This window comes from Lissotriton vulgaris, chromosome 3_1 (assembly GCF_964263255.1).
Source record: "Lissotriton vulgaris chromosome 3_1, aLisVul1.2, whole genome shotgun sequence".
In the NCBI taxonomy this organism is placed as follows: Eukaryota; Metazoa; Chordata; class Amphibia; order Caudata; family Salamandridae; genus Lissotriton; species Lissotriton vulgaris.
In genome coordinates this window covers 1,191,175,342-1,191,195,966 of record NC_141689.1, presented here as the reverse complement: position 1 = coordinate 1,191,195,966, position 20,625 = coordinate 1,191,175,342, and positions in this window count along the sequence as shown.

Below are 20,625 nucleotides of genomic sequence, written 5' to 3'. Positions count from 1 at the left end.
GTATTGAAGTATATGTCAAATGTGCTGGTGCTCCAGGACAACATGTTGATCTGGGGTGAAGGCAAAGGGCAGCATAACAAGATTTTAAAGGAAATTTTGCAAAAATAGCAAAAAATGGGACTCACCATTGGTCTGGAAAAATACAAATTTAACATGAATGAGGTAGTATATTTGAGGCACACGCTCACCCGTGAAGGGGTGAAACCTAAACTCAGTTTACTAGAGGCAACAGAGAAGGCTCCTCTTCCTCGCGATGAGGACTTGTTGAGAAAATTTACTATGCAAAATTTGTAACGTAATTTCACTGACAAAGTTCATGCCATGCATGGATTGATGAACAAAAACCAGTAATTATGGGCTAGGAGCTTCTTTTGGTGCAAGTGCATGAAGGAAAAGAAAGGGTGGCACCTTTTGAGTCACGTACATTAAGGGTGTTGAAAACACATACACCATGGTTGAAAAAGAGGCACTGGCATGCTGGTGGGGCTGCAGCACTTTCACATTTTTGTGTGGGTTGTGAAATTCAAATTTGTATAGATCACACGCCACTGGTAGACCTTTACACCACAACAGGTGCTGGGAAGGACACAACCCATATAGCAACGTGGCGGTACCATCTCCAGGAATGTATGTTTTCTGTGAAGTATGTACTAGGCATGTAGAATATCAATGCAGATTGTTTGTCCAGATTGCCATTAGAGGACAATAGTGTATATGAGGAGGATGAATGGATGGTAGCGGAAGTATGAGATGTCTGCAGTGCGATAGGAGAAGGCGAATGGAGAGAAGCTATCTTGGTAGATCCGGTGTTTGTGAAATTGATGGAGGCATTGCCAAGGGATTCTGGTTGGAAGTTGGGATAAGATTTGGAGTTGTTTAAAAACGTGTGGGCAGAGTTGTCTGTGGTGGATGGAATCATTAGGAGAAATGAAAGATTAGTGGTGCTCGCAAATCTGAGGGATATAATATTGGAATTGCTCCAAGAAGGACATGTGGAACATCAGTGATAAAAATAAAAGCAGAAGTGAATTTCTGGTGGCCGGTCATGGACAGGCAGTATTAGAGATTTGTCTGGGATTGAATTTCTTGCGCTTATAGTGACAAATAACATGTGATCCAGGAAACCACTATATGGCATTAGCACTGCCCAAGTGTCCAAGTGGAGAGGATTTCTATTGATATTTGTGGTCCATTTGAAGGTTTGAATGTGAGTGAGAAATATACCTTGGACTATTTCTCTTGCAAGAGATGTTAAATCAAATAGTATGATTGCCTTCTGTGAGGATATTTTCCATACAGGGAGATCCGTGCAAAACCTATAATTGACAATGGTCCCCAATTCGTATCTTAGGAATGCTGTGCATTTCTCAAGAAACGGGGAATCAAGCATTTGAAAACCCCGGTATATCATTCATGGGAAAATGGTTTAGTTGAGCGCTTTAATCGTGTGCTGAGAGAAATCATTCAATTAGCAGTCTCAAGCAATATGTGTTGGAGGAGTCAAATACATGTTGTAGAATTACAGAACCACTCCACATTCTGTGATGAGGCAAACATCATTTTGTCAACTAAAAGGGAGGGTACTGTTTACTTTAGTGGTGCCAGCATGGATGGCTAGGTCGGATGAGGAGAAAAATGTGAAAGAAGGTGGAAAAATGTCAAGCTGCTTATGAACACAGGCAAAGCCAAAAGATAAAGAAAGGTGTCAAGAAATGTGTGAGAGCAATTTAGAGAGAGTATCTCTGGGACATTTGGTGAGAAAGGGGTGCTCCAAGTTACCTTCTCCAAAAAAAAGGTGGAGGTAAAGGGTGACACACTGAAGTTGTCAGATGGCAAGTGGTAGAATGTATACTAGAAGAGTCTCCATCTGTAATGATATTGAAGAACAAGAATTGTTGAGCTCAAGTAATGACTTTGCAAGAGCAGACGTGTATATTGGCAAGACTGTACAACTGAGTAAGTAGGAACCAAGCACACATGTCAAGAACAGACCAAAGATGCTAGAGGATTACATATGTACTTACACTTTTGTGTCATGTATCAAATTAGTGTTGGGGGAATGTCTTATTAAGGAGAGGGGATGTGCTGTATTCTATAATGTTTGTGTCTTGGCAACACTGATGCTGTTTCTGGGCAATTGGTGTGCTTTCACTTCTGGAATCTGGTGTGTCAGTTCTAGAAATATGAGCAAGAGCCCATTACTGAGCACCAGGGACTGACCAGGGGCCTTTACTTGTAACTGTTTAAAGACTACAGTTATCTACAATACCTGTGTCCCATCTTTTAAAAAATACCTATATACATACATTTCCACAGATCACACCCAGGACATATCTGAAAATATTGAGCATGATGAAGCAATTAACGCACAATTGATGTCTGCACAATTACTACTCCTACATCCCTAATTCAAACTACAACTACTAGGAAAGCAAACTTGGCACCACTACCAGACTTTGAGCAAGGCGATGAAGAGCAAACACAAGGCAGGAACCACATTCTTGTGCAATTGAACTTTTATTTAACACCCTGCACCACCGCCATAACACGTTTTGACCTTCTGAAGGCCTTGATCACATGATGTGCATGTGGAGTGCCTTCACATTTTTAAAGTGAGAGTGCTAAAAAAAAAATCGTGACATTCAAATGAGGTTGCCATAGACAGTAAATAGTCATAATATTGAAAAAAAATATTGACTGGACAGAATATCGAGTTTTTAATATAGAATGGACAGAATATCGAATTGCAAAAAATATAGTGGTGCAGAATATCAAAATTCAGGTAAGAAATATACATTTTCACAATATCGAAGTTAGTAATATCAACAGTCATAATATAGTTGTTAAAAATATCGATTTTTTTTAAAGTGTTTTAAGTGTTAGTATATGTGTTAAAAGTATGTAATATTTTTGTAATGTATGTTTGAATATTTTAAAAGTTATGTTATTTAATTTTTGCAAAATTTAGTTCCATAGAGGTTTGTGGGGAATAGGGTGGGAAGTAATTTAATTATAGTAATTCAATATACATTTTTAGGAATTATTAATATTTTTTATTTAATTTTCCGTTTTAGTTCTGTAGCGGGATGTGGGCTTATAGGGGAAAAGGGTGGAAGTAATTTAATTGTAATTAAGTAATTATTTATGTTTATTTATTGGTATTGATAATTAATGTGTTGTTAATTAATAATTGGTCATTAATTTTTATTAATTGATCATTACTTTTTATTAATTGATTAATTGATAATTATATTAATTGTATTAATGTATTATTTGGAGCGGGTTGTGGGTTTATAGGGGAATAGGGTGAAAAGTAATTTAATTGTAATTTATTAGTGAAATTAATTTTGTGTATAGATAATTAATTTACTGTTAATTCATTATTAATTGGTAATTTATGTATTTTTTATTAATTTTGGGTATAAAAAATTAATTTGTTGTTAATTAATTATCAATATGTAATTGATTTTTAATAAATAATATTTATTGGTATTTATAATTAATTAATTATTAAATATTTTGTAATTGGTAATCAATTGTAATAAATTTTTAATTGGCATTGATAATTAATTTATTTTTATTTAAATATTAAATCATTACTTTTCATTCTGTTGCACTCACTGGAGTGTGAATTGTAATGTTTATCCCTACGCTATTCAACACTTTCCCTACTGTTGCTCTCTCTGGAGTGGGAATACTAATTTTTACCCCTACGCTATCCAACACTTTCCCTACGGTTGCACACACTGGAGTGGGAATAGTAAATGTTACCCCTACCCTATCCAACGCTTTCCCTACTGTTACACTCCCTGGAGTGGGAACAGTAATTTTTACCCTCCCGCTATCCAACGCTTTCCCTACTGTTGCACTCACTGGAGTGGGAATAGTAATTTTTACCCCCACGCTATCCAACGCTTTCCCTACTGTTGCACTAACTGGAGTGGGAATAGTCATTTTTACCCTCCCTATATTCAACGCTTCTCCTACTGATGCACTCACTGGAGTGGGAATAGTAATTTTTACCCTCCCGCTATCCTACGGTAAAAATATTAAATATTTTTTTATATTATTAAGTTAAAATAAATATGTATAAAAAAATGCATGTTTATTTAGCTTTTGAATTACATTAATTATTTATTAATTTTAAGGGTATTTAAGTATGTTTTACTTAATTATATTTATTATTTCATTAATTATACATTACTTTTAAGACATTTAAAAATGTGTTATTTTAATAAACTATATTATTTACAATCAAATTTTGGATTCAATATTTTTGTACTTCCCTGTTTGTAGATAGGAATTCAATATTCTGGTCGTCGATATTTTCTCACCGATATTTTTGTAGTTCGACATTTAGCTCTTTGATATTTTGTCAGTGATTTGCCATAGACGTAGAAGAGTACTACTAGTCGTGTCAACAGAGTTACAAATTTATACTCATGTACATAGTAACCATAGTGATTATATGAAACAGCAAGAGTGTAAATATTTATAAATACTAACCCTGGATGGAGTTTGCATAGCAGCACTACACATAACTTCATGTAGTCTGCGTAGCGTAGCTGATGACAACGGTACTTGTCTGCACTGTGAAAAAAATGCAAAATAATTGCAAATGACATCCTGCACAATGCCAGTTATGATAAACTAAGTAGCTCTATCTTTATATGCTAAAGTGCATATACTACTTTCACAAAAATAAAACTGATAAATTAGCAAGCAGTGAGAGAGGTGATGATTTTGGGATCTTCCCTAACCCAGGGAGAGTACCAAACAGATGCCTTGAAAACAAAAAAGCACATCTTATTGAACGCTTTGGTGGTGGTCCCATCCTCTTAGGACCACCCCAAGCTTAGTTATTGGCAAAAAAGCATTCCCAACCAAAGGCCCTGCAAAGCATTATGGGATGAGATTAGCAGTGGGCAGTGAATATTATATAGTATACAGTATCAAAATAATTCTACAAAGAGCTGCAGTTCAACTGGTGGTTACTAGATGTCCCTCACAAGTTAAATTCAAATGCTTGATGAAAGGGTTTCAATGGTTTTGCATTTGACTCGTGAGGGACATCTAGTAACGACTAGTGAAACTGCAGCTTGATGTAAGAATAATTTCAATGCTTTGCATTTGACTCGTGAGGGACATCTAGTAACGACGAGGTAAACTGCAGCTCTTTGTAGAATTATTTTGATATTGGATACTATAACATTCACTGCCCACTGCTAATCTCGTCCCATAATGCTTTGCAGGGCCTATGGTTGGGATTGTTTTTTTGCCAATAGCTGTGCCTGGGGTGGTCCTAAGAGGATGGGACCTCCACTGAAGTTCAACAAAATGTGCTTTTTGTTTATGCTCTTTGTGTTCGAGGCATCTGCTTGGTCCTCCCCCCAGGTTAGGTGGGACCCCAAAATCCTCAGCTCTCTCATTGTTTAATGTTTTAATTGTAAAAGTTCACTTTTGTGAATTGGTTATATGCTTTATAGCACGTAAAATTACTTTTCCAAAGCACCCGAGGATGTTGTTGATTTTACTTTTTCAAAGCATCTGAGGATGTTGTTGATTTAGCTGCAACGCTATGTGATTAAGCACAGTTTTGGTACTGCACTACGTGCGATTTGCAAAGTGCGAATTAGTACAAACTGCGAATTAGTACAAACTTTGCATGCTCTGTTAGCGTAGTGTAGTATTAGGCCCAAGGTTAATAAATACTGAAATAGGCAATGCATGATTAAAATTCAAAATGCAAGCAAGTGAGCTAAGAAACAACACTAAATAAAAGACATGTTAAAAAGTAGCATAGTGCATATTTTTTTATGTAAAACCACGTCTTGAATCAGGTAATTAAGCTCTCATACCTACATCAACCCCAATAATTGTTCTTAATGATTGAAGATTGCTGGTGAATGCAATTGCAACAGTAAGACAATTCCGCCCAAGTGGGCCTAGACTGATTCATATGGCTAAAAAATATAATAAAGTGCTAGTGCTAACAACGTGCCACCATATTAAACCACATACGGTTTATAAAGTGCAAAAGTGCAAAGATTATTGTAGTGAAGACTAAAAACAATGCAGAGGCAGAGGTAAAAGCAACTTCATAGAAATCTATATCAGAGCTCTCAAATACAGGTGAAAAAATCCTCAAAGGAGTTGAGGCCTTGTGGTGTCTTACAGTCCAACTCCAGTATGTACCTGGTTTCGAGCTTCCTTAGGAGTGCTTCCCAATTGCCTCCGGCCTAAGAGGGGGTACTGTATCCACGACAAAATATTTAAGATTATCCGAATAAATTGTTTTGGGTTTCCTTAAAATGTCTTGCAACTGGGTAAGCCACATCACTATTGGTGATGAGCTTGATGAGCTAGAGTATCCTCTTGTGGACCTGCAGATTTGTACTTCCTACATACCGCAGGCCACAGGGACACTCCAGCACATACACTGCATATTCAGCTTTGCAGGTCAACTTTTTGTTAATGGGCTCTGGGTCTGTGTTAAATGTCTTAAAGGGGGGCGACCTACCTGTCACCAGGTAGGTCGCCCCCCTAGCCACCGCGTGGTCCTCCCCGTGCTGTGCTGCTGCGCCCTGATGGGCTTGTGCCTGTGACCTGTAGTGTTGTACTTATTTCGTTTTTTCCATCGGAACTTGTGCCTGTAATTTCGTCATTTCCCTTTGACTTTTGTGAATTCTTTCGATTTTTCCATTGTAACCTTGTGCTGTTGTTTCTTCGTTGCCTTTTGTAATTCTTTCATTTTTTTCCCCATTATACCCCTGTGCTTGTGCCTGTAATTTCGTCATTTCCCTTTGCCTTTTGAGAATTTTTTCGTTTTTTTCCATTGTAACCTTGTGCTTGCTGTTTTTTCGTTTTCCCCTCATTCCCCTTGCCTTTTGTAACTTGATTGTTATCATTCTGCCCCTCGTTCCACCTTTGCCTTCTGTGCCCTCCCGCCTCCCGCCTCGCCCTCTGCTTCCCGCCGCTACACCCTGCAGCCCGCCCCCCCGCCGTTCCCATTCGCCACCCCGCTCCCGCCTCCCAGCTGCTCCTCCCTCCCTCAGCCCCTCATATGGAGGAGGCACGGTGCTAAAGGGAGCGACCCTTGACCCTGTCACCAGGTAGGTCGCCCCCCTAGCCACCGCGTGGTCCTCCCCGTGCTGTGCTGCTGCGCCCTAACCGGCTTGTGCCTGTGACCTGTGGTGCTGTACTTATTTCGTTTTTTCCATCGGAACTTGTGCCTGTAATTTTGTCATTCCCCTTTGCCTTTTGTGAATTCTTTTGTTTTTTCCATTGTAACCTTGTGCTGTTGTTTCTTGTTGCCTTTTGTAATTCTTTCGTTTTTTTTCCCATTATACCCCTGTGCTTGTGCCTGTAATTTCGTCATTCCCCTTTGCCTTTTGTGAATTCTTTGGTTTTTTTCCATTGTAACCTTGTGCTTGTTGTTTCTTCGTTTTCCCCTCATTTCCCTTGCCTTTTGCAACTTGATTGTTATCATTCTGCCCCTCGTTCCCCCTTCGCCTTCTGTGCCCTCCTGCCTCGGCCTCTGCTTCCCGCCGCTGCACCCTGCGGCCCCGCCCCCCGCCGTTCGCATTCGCCACCCCGCTCCCGCCTCCCAGCTGCTCCTCCCTCCCTCAGCCCCTTATATGGAGGACGCACGGTGGTAAAGGGAGTGACCCTTGACACTGTCACCAGGTAGGTCGCCCCCCTAGCCACCCCGTGGTCCTCCCCGTGCTGTGCTGCTGCTCCCTGACCGGCTTGTACCTGTGACCTTTGGTGCTGTACTTATTTAGTTTTTTCCATTGGAACTGGTGCCTGTAATTTTGTCATTCCCCTTTGCCTTTTGTGAATTCTTTCGTTTTTTCAAATATAACCTTGCGCTGTTGTTTCTTTGTTGCCTTTTGTAATTCTTTTGTTTTTTTTCCCATTATTCCCCTGTGCTTGTGCCTGTAATTTCGTCATTCCCCTTTGCCTTTTGGGAATTCTTTCGTTTTTTTCCATTGTAACCTAGTGCTTGTTGTTTCTTCGTTTTCCCCTCATTCCCTTTGCCTTTTGTAACTTGATTGTTATCATTCTGCCCCTTGCTCCCCCTTCGCCTTCTGTGCCCTCCCGCCTCCCCCTCTGCTTCCCGCCGCTGCACCCTGCAGCCCCGCCCCTCCGCCATTTCCATTCGCCACCCCGCTCTCGCGTCCAAGCTGCTCCTCCCTCCCTCAGCCCCTCATATGGAGGACGCCCGGTGGTAAAGGGAGCGACCCTTGACCCTGTCACCAGGTAGATCGCCCCCCTCGCCACCGCATGGTCCTCCCCGTGCTGTGCTGCTGCGCCCTGACCAGCTTGTGCCTGTGACCTGTGGTGCTGTACTTATTTCGTTTTTTTCATCGGAACTTGTGCCTGTAATTTCGTCATTCCCCTTTGCCGTTTGTGAATTCTTTCGTTTTTTCCATTGTAACCTTGTGCTGTTGTTTCTTTGTTGCCTTTTGTAATTCTTTTGTTTTTTTTCCCATTATTCCCCTGTGCTTGTGCCTGTAATTTCGTCATTCCCCTTTGCCTTTTGGGAATTCTTTCGTTTTTTTCCATTGTAACCTTGTGCTTGTTGTTTCTTCGTTTTCCCCTCATTCCCTTTGCCTTTTGTAACTTGATTGTTATCATTCTGCCCCTCGTTCCCCCTTCGCCTTCTGTGCCCTCCCGCCTCGCCCTCTGCTTCCCGCCGCTGCACCCTGCGGCCCCGCTCCCCCGCTCCCCCGCTGTTCCCATTCGCCACCCCGCTCCCGCATCCCAGCTGCTCCTCCCTGCCTCAGCCCCTCATATGGAGGACGCACGGTGGTAAAGGGAGCGACCCTTGACCCTGTCACCAGGTAGGTCGCCTCCCCTACCCACTGCGTGGTTTTCCCCATGCTGTGCTGCTGCGCCCTGACCGGCTTGTGCATGTGACCTGTGGTGCTGTACTTATTTCGTTTTTTCCACCGGAACTTGTGCCTGTAATTTCGTCATTCCCTTTTGCCTTTTGTGAATTCTTTCTTTTTTTCCATTGTAACCTTGTGCTGTTGTTTCTTGTTGCCTTTTGTAATTCTTTCGCTTTTTTCCCATTATACCCCTGTGCTTGTGCCTGTAATTTCGTCATTCCCCTTTGCCTTTTGTGAATTCTTTCGTTTTTTTCCATTGTAACCTTGTGCTTGTTGTTTCTTCGTTTTCCCCTCATTTCCCTTGCCTTTTGCAACTTGATTGTTATCATTCTGCCCCTCGTTCCCCCTTCGCCTTCTGTGCCCTCCCGCCTCCCGCCTCGGCCTCTGCTTCCTGCCGCTGCACCCTGCGGCCCCGCCCCCCGCCGTTCGCATTTGCCACCCCGCTCCCGCCTCCCAGCTGCTCCTCCCTCCCTCAGCCCCTCATATGGAGGGCGCACGGTGGTAAAGGGAGTGACCCTTGACCCTGTCACCAGGTAGGTCGCCCCCCCTAGCCACCCCGTGGCCCTCCCCGTGCTGTGCTGCTGCTCCCTGACCGGCTTGTACCTGTGACCTTTGGTGCTGTACTTATTTCGTTTTTTCCATTGGAACTGGTGCCTGTAATTTTGTCATTCCCCTTTGCCTTTTGTGAATTCTTTCGTTTTTTCCAATGTAACCTTGTGCTGTTGTTTCTTTGTTGCCTTTTGTAATTCTTTTGTTTTTTTTCCCATTATTCCCCTGTGCTTGTGCCTGTAATTTCGTCATTCCCCTTTGCCTTTTGGGAATTCTTTCGTTTTTTTCCATTGTAACCTAGTGCTTGTTGTTTCTTCGTTTTCCCCTCATTCCCTTTGCCTTTTGTAACTTGATTGTTATCATTCTGCCCCTTGCTCCCCCTTCGCCTTCTGTGCCCTCCCGCCTCCCCCTCTGCTTCCCGCCGCTGCACCCTGCAGCCCCGCCCCTCCGCCATTTCCATTCGCCACCCCGCTCTCGCGTCCAAGCTGCTCCTCCCTCCCTCAGCCCCTCATATGGAGGACGCCCGGTGGTAAAGGGAGCGACCCTTGACCCTGTCACCAGGTAGATCGCCCCCCTCGCCACCGCATGGTCCTCCCCGTGCTGTGCTGCTGCGCCCTGACCAGCTTGTGCCTGTGACCTGTGGTGCTGTACTTATTTCGTTTTTTTCATCGGAACTTGTGCCTGTAATTTCGTCATTCCCCTTTGCCGTTTGTGAATTCTTTCGTTTTTTCCATTGTAACCTTGTGCTGTTGTTTCTTTGTTGCCTTTTGTAATTCTTTTGTTTTTTTTCCCATTATTCCCCTGTGCTTGTGCCTGTAATTTCGTCATTCCCCTTTGCCTTTTGGGAATTCTTTCGTTTTTTTCCATTGTAACCTTGTGCTTGTTGTTTCTTCGTTTTCCCCTCATTCCCTTTGCCTTTTGTAACTTGATTGTTATCATTCTGCCCCTCGTTCCCCCTTCGCCTTCTGTGCCCTCCCGCCTCGCCCTCTGCTTCCCGCCGCTGCACCCTGCGGCCCCGCTCCCCCGCTCCCCCGCTGTTCCCATTCGCCACCCCGCTCCCGCATCCCAGCTGCTCCTCCCTGCCTCAGCCCCTCATATGGAGGACGCACGGTGGTAAAGGGAGCGACCCTTGACCCTGTCACCAGGTAGGTCGCCTCCCCTACCCACTGCGTGGTTTTCCCCATGCTGTGCTGCTGCGCCCTGACCGGCTTGTGCATGTGACCTGTGGTGCTGTACTTATTTCGTTTTTTCCACCGGAACTTGTGCCTGTAATTTCGTCATTCCCTTTTGCCTTTTGTGAATTCTTTCTTTTTTTCCATTGTAACCTTGTGCTGTTGTTTCTTGTTGCCTTTTGTAATTCTTTCGCTTTTTTCCCATTATACCCCTGTGCTTGTGCCTGTAATTTCGTCATTCCCCTTTGCCTTTTGTGAATTCTTTCGTTTTTTTCCATTGTAACCTTGTGCTTGTTGTTTCTTCGTTTTCCCCTCATTTCCCTTGCCTTTTGCAACTTGATTGTTATCATTCTGCCCCTCGTTCCCCCTTCGCCTTCTGTGCCCTCCCGCCTCCCGCCTCGGCCTCTGCTTCCTGCCGCTGCACCCTGCGGCCCCGCCCCCCGCCGTTCGCATTTGCCACCCCGCTCCCGCCTCCCAGCTGCTCCTCCCTCCCTCAGCCCCTCATATGGAGGGCGCACGGTGGTAAAGGGAGTGACCCTTGACCCTGTCACCAGGTAGGTCGCCCCCCCTAGCCACCCCGTGGCCCTCCCCGTGCTGTGCTGCTGCTCCCTGACCGGCTTGTACCTGTGACCTTTGGTGCTGTACTTATTTCGTTTTTTCCATTGGAACTGGTGCCTGTAATTTTGTCATTCCCCTTTGCCTTTTGTGAATTCTTTCGTTTTTTCCAATGTAACCTTGTGCTGTTGTTTCTTTGTTGCCTTTTGTAATTCTTTTGTTTTTTTTCCCATTATTCCCCTGTGCTTGTGCCTGTAATTTCGTCATTCCCCTTTGCCTTTTGGGAATTCTTTCGTTTTTTTCCATTGTAACCTTGTGCTTGTTGTTTCTTCGTTTTCCCCTCATTCCCTTTGCCTTTTGTAACTTGATTGTTATCATTCTGCCCCTCGTTCCCCCTTCGCCTTCTGTGCCCTCCCGCCTCGCCCTCTGCTTCCCGCCGCTGCACCCTGCGGCCCCGCTCCCCCGCCATTCCCATTCGCCACCCCGCTCCCGCATCCCAGCTGCTCCTCCCTCCCTCAGCCCCTCATATGGAGGACGCACGGTGGTAAAGGGAGCGACCCTTGACCCTATCACCAGGTAGGTCGCCTCCCCTACCCACTGCGTGGTTTCCCCATGCTGTGCTGGTGCGCCCTGACTGGCTTGTGCATGTGACCTGTGGTGCTGTACTTATTTCGTTTTTTCCACCGGAACTTGTGCCTGTAATTTCGTCATTCCCTTTTGCCTTTTGTGAATTCTTTCTTTTTTTCCATTGTAACCTTGTGCTGTTGTTTCTTGTTGCCTTTTGTAATTCTTTCGTTTTTTTCCCATTATACCTCTGTGCTTGTGCCTGTAATTTCGTCATTCCCCTTTGCCTTTTGTGAATTCTTTCGTTTTTTTCCATTGTAACCTTGTGTTTGTTGTTTCTTCGTTTTCCCCTCATTCCCCTTGCCTTTTGTAACTTGATTGTTATCATTCTGCCCCTCGTTCCAACTTTGCCTTCTGTGCCCTCCCGCCTCCCGCCTCGCCCTCTGCTTCCCGCCGCTGCACCCTGCGGCCCCGCCCCCCGCCGTTCCCATTCGCCACCCCGCTCCCGCCTCCCAGCTGGTCCTCCCTCCCTCAGCCCCTCATATGGAGGACACACGGCGGACGCGCAGCGGACGTGCGCAGCGGGCGCGCCGATTGTGCGTCGAAGGCGCGCCAAAGGCAAGCCCGTCTGCACCCCTCCACGCCTGGCCAGCGCCCAGCGCCAGGACCCCTGGCCCCTGAGGATGCCAGCCCACGCGATGGACCTACGACACTGCCACCCTCAACGCACTCAAACCTGGCCGGAACCCTGCCTGCGGCCGAGCCACCCCGAATCGCACCCACGGACTCTTCACCTGCCAAGCCTGCAAGTTCACCTGCATCCAGACCTGCACCGCACCCGACAAGCCGAGCACCAGCAGCAACCACCTCAAGTGCATCTTGCTCAACACCCGCTCTGTTCACAGACACGCCGTCGAACTCTGGAACTTGCTCGACACAATTTCACCAGACGTCGCCTTCCTTACAGAAACCTGGATGAACGCCTCCTCAGCGCCTGACATCGCCATAGCCATGCCGGACGGATACAAGATCACCCGGAAGGACCGCATCAACCAGACTGGAGGAGGCATCGCCATCGTACACAAGAACACCATCCACATCACGACCAACCCCGACGACACCTTCACTGCCGCCGAACACCTCCACTTCCATATACACACCGATCCCAAGACCACCCTCAGAGGCACCCTCTTCTACAGACCCCCGGGACCACGCACACAATTCAGCGAAGACATCGCAGACCTCATCAGCCCGTACGCTCTCCCCTCCGCCGACTACATCCTCCTAGGGGACCTTAACTTCCATCTGGAGAACAACAAGGACAGCAACACCACCCTCCTACTGGACAACCTCGCCAACCTCGAACTCAAGCAACTGGTGTACACCCCCACCCACTACGCTGGCCACAAGCTTGACCCCGTCGTCTCCTCCAGCAAGCACATCTCCTTCAGCCACTCCACCAGACTCCACTGGACTGACCGCAGCTGCATCCACTTCAGCTTCAGAAGAACAATGACCCACCACCACCCGCAACAGATTCCTCACAGAAACTGGAGCAAGATCACCACCGAGCAGCTCACCACCTCCCTCCGCCAGAACCCTCCCACCAGCACAACGGACCCCAACAAAGCAGCCAGCAACCTCACACAGTGGTTCACCAACTGCGCAAATGACCTCGCACCACTGAAGAACCCTCCCAGCAGACCCGGCAGCAAGAAAGCCTCCTGGTTCACCGACGAACTCAAGAGCTCCAAGAAGAACTGCCGCACCCTCGAGAAAGCCTGGCGCCACGACCAGACTACAGACAACATGACTGCCCTCAAGCATGCCACCCACAAACACCACCAGCTGATCCGCACCACCAAGAAGACAGCCATTCACAGAACGACTGGACAACAACGCCCACAGCAGCAAGGAGCTCTTCAGCATCGTCAAAGAGCTCTCCAACCCTAGCGCCGGAAACAACAACATCACACCCTCGCAAGACCTCTGCGACTCACTCGCCTCGTTCTTCCACCGCAAGATCACTGATATACACAACAGCTTCGGCGCATCTACCACGCACCCAACCACTGAACCAATGCCCCCACCACCACCCTCTGCGCCTGGACCCGATCAGCACCGAAGACACCACCCGCACGATGAACACCATCCACTCCGGATCACCAACCGACCCCTGCCCCCACCACGTCTTCAACAAGGCCGACTCCATCATCGCACCCCAACTCCGGGAGGTCATCAACACCTCCTTCAACACGCCACCTTTCTGGAGACCTGGAAGCATGCCGAGCTCAGCGCCCTCCTGAAGAAACCAACTGCAGACCCCACCAACCTCAAGAACTACCGCCCTATCTCGCTCCTCCCTTTTCCTACCAAAGTCATCGAGAAGACTGTCAACAGACAGCTTGCCGCCTTCCTCGAGACGAACGGATCCCTCGACCCCTCGCAGTCCGGTTTTCGAGCCAACCACAGCACCGAGACCGCCCTCATCGCAGCCACTGACGACATCAGATCCCTGCTCGGCAATGGGGAAACAGGGGCCCTCATCCTCCTAGACCTCTCTGCAACATTCAACACTGTCTGCCACCGCACCCTAGTGCAGCGCCTCAGCAACAACGGAGTCCAAGAGAAAGCACTAGAGTGGATCATCTCATTCCTCGCCGGAAGAACCCAGAGAGTCCGCCTCCCCCCGTTCAGATCCAAGGCCACCGAAGTCATCTGCGGCGTACCACAAGGATCATCATTCAGCCCAACCCTCTTCAACGTCTACATGAGCCCTCTCGCAGCCATCACACGCAAACACAACCTCAACATCATCTCCTACGCCGACGACACCCAGCTGATCCTATCCCTCACCACGACCCCACCACCGCCAGAACCAGCCTACACGAAGGGATGAAAGACGTCGCCAAGTGGATGAAAAACAGCCGCCTGAAACTGAACTCAGACAAGATGGAAGTCCTCATCCTGGGATCATCGCCCTCCGCCTGGGATGAATCCTGGTGGCCCCTTGCCCTGGGCACCACTCCCAAGCCAACGGACCACGCACGCAACCTGGGCTTCATCTTGGACTCCTCCCTCTCGATGACCAGACAAGTCAACGCCGTATCATCATCATGCTTCAACACCCTGCGCATGCTCCGTAAGATCTTCCGATGGATTCCCACCGAAACCAGGAAGACGGTTACCCAGGCACTCGTCACCAGCCGACTGGACTACGGAAACACCCTCTACGCAGGAACCACAGCCAAACTTCAGAAAAGACTCAAGCGCATCCAGAATGCCTCCGCACGACTCGTCCAGGACGTCCCCCGACACAGCCACATCTCTGACCACCTGAGAGACCTGCACTGGCTCCCCGTCAGCAAGAGGATCACGTTCAGGCTCCTCACCCAGGCACACAAGGCCCTCCATGACTTGGGCACCAAGTACCTCAACAACCGCCTGACCTTCTGCGCACCCACCCGCCAGCTACGATCGACCAGCCTCGCCCTCGCCGCCGTACCACGCATCCGCAGAGCCACCACCGAGGGAAGATCCTAATCCTACCTGGCGGCCAAGACATGGAACACCCTCCCCATCCACCTTCGACTGGCCCAGGATCACCTTTCATTCAGGAAACTCCTCAAGACCTGGCTCTTCGAGCAGTAGCGGACCCCTTCCCCCATCGGCTTGAGACCCTACCGGGTGAGTAGTGCGCTATACAAATATCCATGATTGATTGATTGATTGATTGGTATCATAGGAAGATTTGTTAACCGCATATTTGCAGGCCTTACATGTTGTGCATCTAAAGAACCCTTTGCTGGAGTTTAGCCAGAATTTGTTGGTTCTTACTTCGGGACTGCTGAACACCAGAGAGCTACTCATCGAGCGTGCTTTTCTTAAAGTAATGTTTGGAGTTCTTGTCACTATTGTCCCTAGCACAGGGTTGTTTATTACCATGGCCCAGTTCTTATTAATTATCCTACGCAGGGTTTTATGTTGGTTATTGTATGTCAGATTTAGTCTGTTGAGACAGTATTTGCATTTTAGAACTGGTTCTACACACCAGAGCCTCAGATCTGCCAATCCTTTGGGTTTTGTCAATGGATTTATCAATCTAAATCTGCGAGTAGCCTCCGGCCAGAAATCTCTCTCAGCTTTCTCTTTGTGCCACTTCACAGTCATCATCCAAACTACAAATTCTCTGAATTTGCATCATTTTCCAGAAGGGAATGCAGTGAATCAGGTGTTTAGGTGGCATGCAAAATTGTATTTCCTGCATTTGGTTTCCTAGGCAGCCTTGTGTCCAACCTATCCTGTACAACTACTATTTCGAAATCCAGAAAACAAATGGACTTCCTGCTCAATTGGGCCGTGAACTACAAGTTTAGACTGTTGTTATTGATTTGTTCATTAAAATGGAGAGCACTATCCTCAGTGCCTCTCAAAATTAAAAACAGATCGTCAATGTACCTGTACCATAGTACAACATGCTTGGACACAATTTCCTCAAAAGTTGATCTCAGGACATGTTCCTCCCATAGTCCCATATGCAAACAGGCATAAGTAGGGGAGAAACAAGCCCCCTTAGCAATACCTCTGATATGATGGAACGCCTGGTTTGTGAAATAAAAAGAAGTTATTCTCCACAAAAGTTAAAATCATGGTAATCAACATTCTGATATGTATATACAGGCATATAGGTCTTGTACTTAGGAAGTGTTCTACTGCTTTAACTCCATCTTGGTGATCAATACTGGTATACAGTGACGTGACATCAAGGGAAATGAGCCTCACAAAAGAGAGAGTTACCCAGAAAACCAGAAAGGACTGGGTGGTATAAACAATAAACAAAAAGATTTCCTTTCTGTGTTCCTCAATTAATTCTCATACTAATAAAGCGATCATCTATTAACTGTCATGACACAACTAAGGGATTATTCAAATACAAAATAGGTTTCATTTGTTAATTTTATTAAAAACACTTTTTTCTCTTTTCATCAATATAAATTAATCAGTACATCAGGTGGTATAGTCAACAACACAGTTTTGAGTCTGGCTCACTCAAAGCATACTCGTTCAGCCTATGGTCTCTATCATCTAACAGGTTGCGTCTATAGACTAGTATACAGCGATATTCACATGAAAATTAGTATACAATGAATTATACAAACAATGTAAAACAATACTCATAGAAGTCCTTTTGTCGACGCATTTCGGTGTCTTTAAAGTTGTTAATACACCTTTTTCAGGACAGATCAGTTAAAAACAAATCATCTTCAATCTAAAAATAAATATATACAGTTAAAATCATGAATGCCCGTGTACATTTTATAGAAACACCTATTTAAGCAGTTTTACCCTTTGATTTTACTAATTAAAAAACGTGTCAACTAGAATGGTCATAAAAAATTGGTTTATTTTCCTTACATGAATTGCCAAACCATTTGCTTTCATTCATGCAGTGGTGAACCTTCACTCTTCCTTCTCAGGGTCTCTATTATTTGGAGTGTCTTATCAATTTAACCTTCGTTGCCTATGATATTGGAGCAAAAGAGACTCACTATTAGTTTTTAAGTTACACTTATTCCTAATCCATATCACTTCCTTCTGCATACGTATACACTTACTTTGTGTGCAAAGGATATACATTCTTATCCTTTTGATTATAGAACAACCAATTTTCTCTTGATGGTCTCATTTGGTGCTCTTAACTTAAAGCACTCAAACATGAATGTAAGACTCTTGAGCAAGCATGGCGTCGAAGTGACTACTGCCCTGCAGCTAAGCTAAAGCTCAGAATCAAACAGAAGGTCTATTATGGGGCCATAACTTCAGCCAAAAGGCAATTCTATTCAAACCGTATTGACTTTGCTAAAAAAAAACGCTAAAGAAATCTTTGCGATTGTTCAAAGCTTTACATCTCTCTCAGCTCAAGCTGGTGTGTTATCCCCCTCTGTCTACTGGTGCAACACCCTTTTGAATTTCTTCGTGGATAGGATTTGCACTATTCAGGCGGCTTTCTCATTTGGTGGCAATGGGACTGAGGCAATTGGTCTGTTTCCACCTGCCGGTGCTGAACATCGCTTGGATGTTTTTAAGACGGTGGACTTGTCTGACTCTCTCAAAATTCTCAAAAGTTTAAAATCCAGCTCACTTTCGGATCCTTGCCCTGCTAGACTGCTAGCAGCAGCAGCAGAGACGACTATTGCAGAGGTGAACAGCATTATCAACTTGTCTCTCCAGACAGGCAGTGTACCAGCTGTCTGGAAACAAACCAAGATCTTGCCACTCTTAAAAAAAACATCACTAGACCCTCTTAATCCGGGAAACTACCGGCATATCTCTCTTCTGCCTGGCTTGGCCAAGGTGTGCGAGAAGGTCATCAACAAACAACTAACGTCATTTGTTGAGAGGGAGGGTATTCTGCATCCAGTCCAGTCTGGGTTCCGGGCCACCCATAGTACTGAATCGGTCCTGGTGGAGGTCATTGAGGCTGTTCAGGGGAGTCTGGACGCCAGGGGAAGGGCCGCATTGATTCTGCAGCGTTCGACGGGTTCCCACGTTCTCTTCTTCTCATGACTCACCAGGATCGGTGTGTCAGGTACGGCCTGGAATTGGCTTAGATCCTTCTTGGAGGGGCAGGCCCAGCAGATTTGGATTCCTCCATCCTCCTCCTCTCTACAGCCTGTGACTGCGGGAGTCCCCCACGCTGAATTGTCCCGGTATCATGTCCTGACGCGTTTCAAAGTACGTGACTTCTTCATCAGAAGCAAGCCTTTCATCCGGCACACCCTCTCCCTTATATATTCCAATTGTTTGCCCATAGATGGGCCGCTCCAATGAGGCAAGGCATGTTGGGAGTTGTAGTGCCGAACTAAGGCCAATTCAATGTCCTCAGATGGACCACAGCGGGTCGTTACATCCTCAATCCTGCACTGCTGCCTCCCAATAACGGCTTAGTATGTCTCAAGCAGCTAGGCCTCCTTTGCAAGGTGGTGCTTTCCTGGCTTGCTTCCGGTATGCCTCTGATGAAGAAGTCACGCACTTTGAAATGCGTCAGGCCATGATACCGGGACAATTTAGCACGCCGCAACATCCATACCTAATAAAAGCGTGAAGCCTCGCACTGCTGTCGGAGTGCTTTCCTACCGTTGGGCAACCTTTGAGCCTAGGGCAAACTACTGCAGCCTGATCCCGATCGGATGGAGGAAATCTGGACACTTCCCGAACCTTTAACCATTTCACTTTCCTGAACCCCTTGGAACCCCAAGATCATGCTTGGGACCATGTGACCGGACCGGCACTACAAATCACAGGGTGTAATTTGACCATGTCATGTGATCAAGGGCTCCAGGGCCCGAAACGCGTCATGGCAATCATGAGGGTGCACAGTGTGAAATAAAGACGCTTTAAAATAACCTCATTGGGTCCGTCTTCGTTATTTGGCCTCTACTGAATATCGAAGTTCCAGTCATATATATATATATATATATATATATATATATATATATATATATATATATATATATATATATATATATATATATATATATATATATATATATATATATATATATATATATATATATATATATATATATATATATATATATATATATATATCTTAGATCTCTTTAATGACAAAGTAGCATACAAACGAAAAAAACTCGATTTGTCAAGTGCACGTGTGCACAAAAAATACACTAAACAGGACAACCAGTACTTTCAGCTTATGAAGAAACTACATGCTGATGATATATATATATATATTCTAGCAATAATAGCACACTTGGCAAATGCAACTGTTAAATGCATAGAAAATATTATGAAATAAAACAGAAGATTATTACACAAGCAAGTTATACTGGACGTCCCGCAAGAAATCAGAAAGATATATACACTAAATATATCATACAATTAACTTGGAACTGTACTCAGACTCACTCACACATCACAAAGTCAATACTCAAAGAAAACACCTCACATGATTATAGCCACTAGAAACTGAAGGTACACACTGACAGTCACACATTACAATGACTGTTATAGCCACTGGAAACTGAATATGCACACAAACAGCCACACATCACAATGGCTACAATCAACATCCAGGCAGGACTCTCGACCAGGATTCAAGTTCCTTTTTCTTGTGACAACACTTCTGCCCACAAGTGAGCTCCCATCTGGATGCCAAGATCCCCCGTCTTTAATACCTTTACTCAACCTGAGGCGAAGGTTCAATTAACCTCGTCCCTTTGTTCTGTTACAAAAAAACGAGCTGACTGTACTGGTCTGTATCAAGGTCAAGACAGAAGCTGGCCAGGCCCCTGTATTTTGACTCCGAGAAAGAGCTGTACATTCCACACATTTCTCTGGCAACAACAATCTCTGCTCTGAAAGGCACCAAGCACACTTCCCACACATTATCCAAGCAAAGCTTCCGAAAGCCTACATCCAGCAGAAAACAAAACAACCTTGAATGTGCCAAACAACTTGAGTATTCTGGGAGCCTGCCTGTGAAGGCAAAAAGCTCAAGCAAGACAGAGTCAGAATTCATGATGACATGAGGACATGTAAAAGCCAATAGTAAGAACTTCATAATACTTCACAATGTACAACACAATGCACATTTGTACACCACTGCCTATAGCACTGCACACTTCATCTCCCAATGTACAACATAATGCACATTTGAGTACCACTGCTTATATCACTACAATCTGAGACCAAAAAGTACATTCCACACCTCTCTCTCTCTCTCTCTCTCTCTCTCTCTCTCTCTCTCTCATGCTTTCAAATGCATATCCCACACGCTCTGTTCTTGGAAAGCTGTTCTACTCTGTGACAGCTCCCACTTTAAAACTACGAGAGATACGAAAGAAATCTTCAAGGGAAACAAGCAT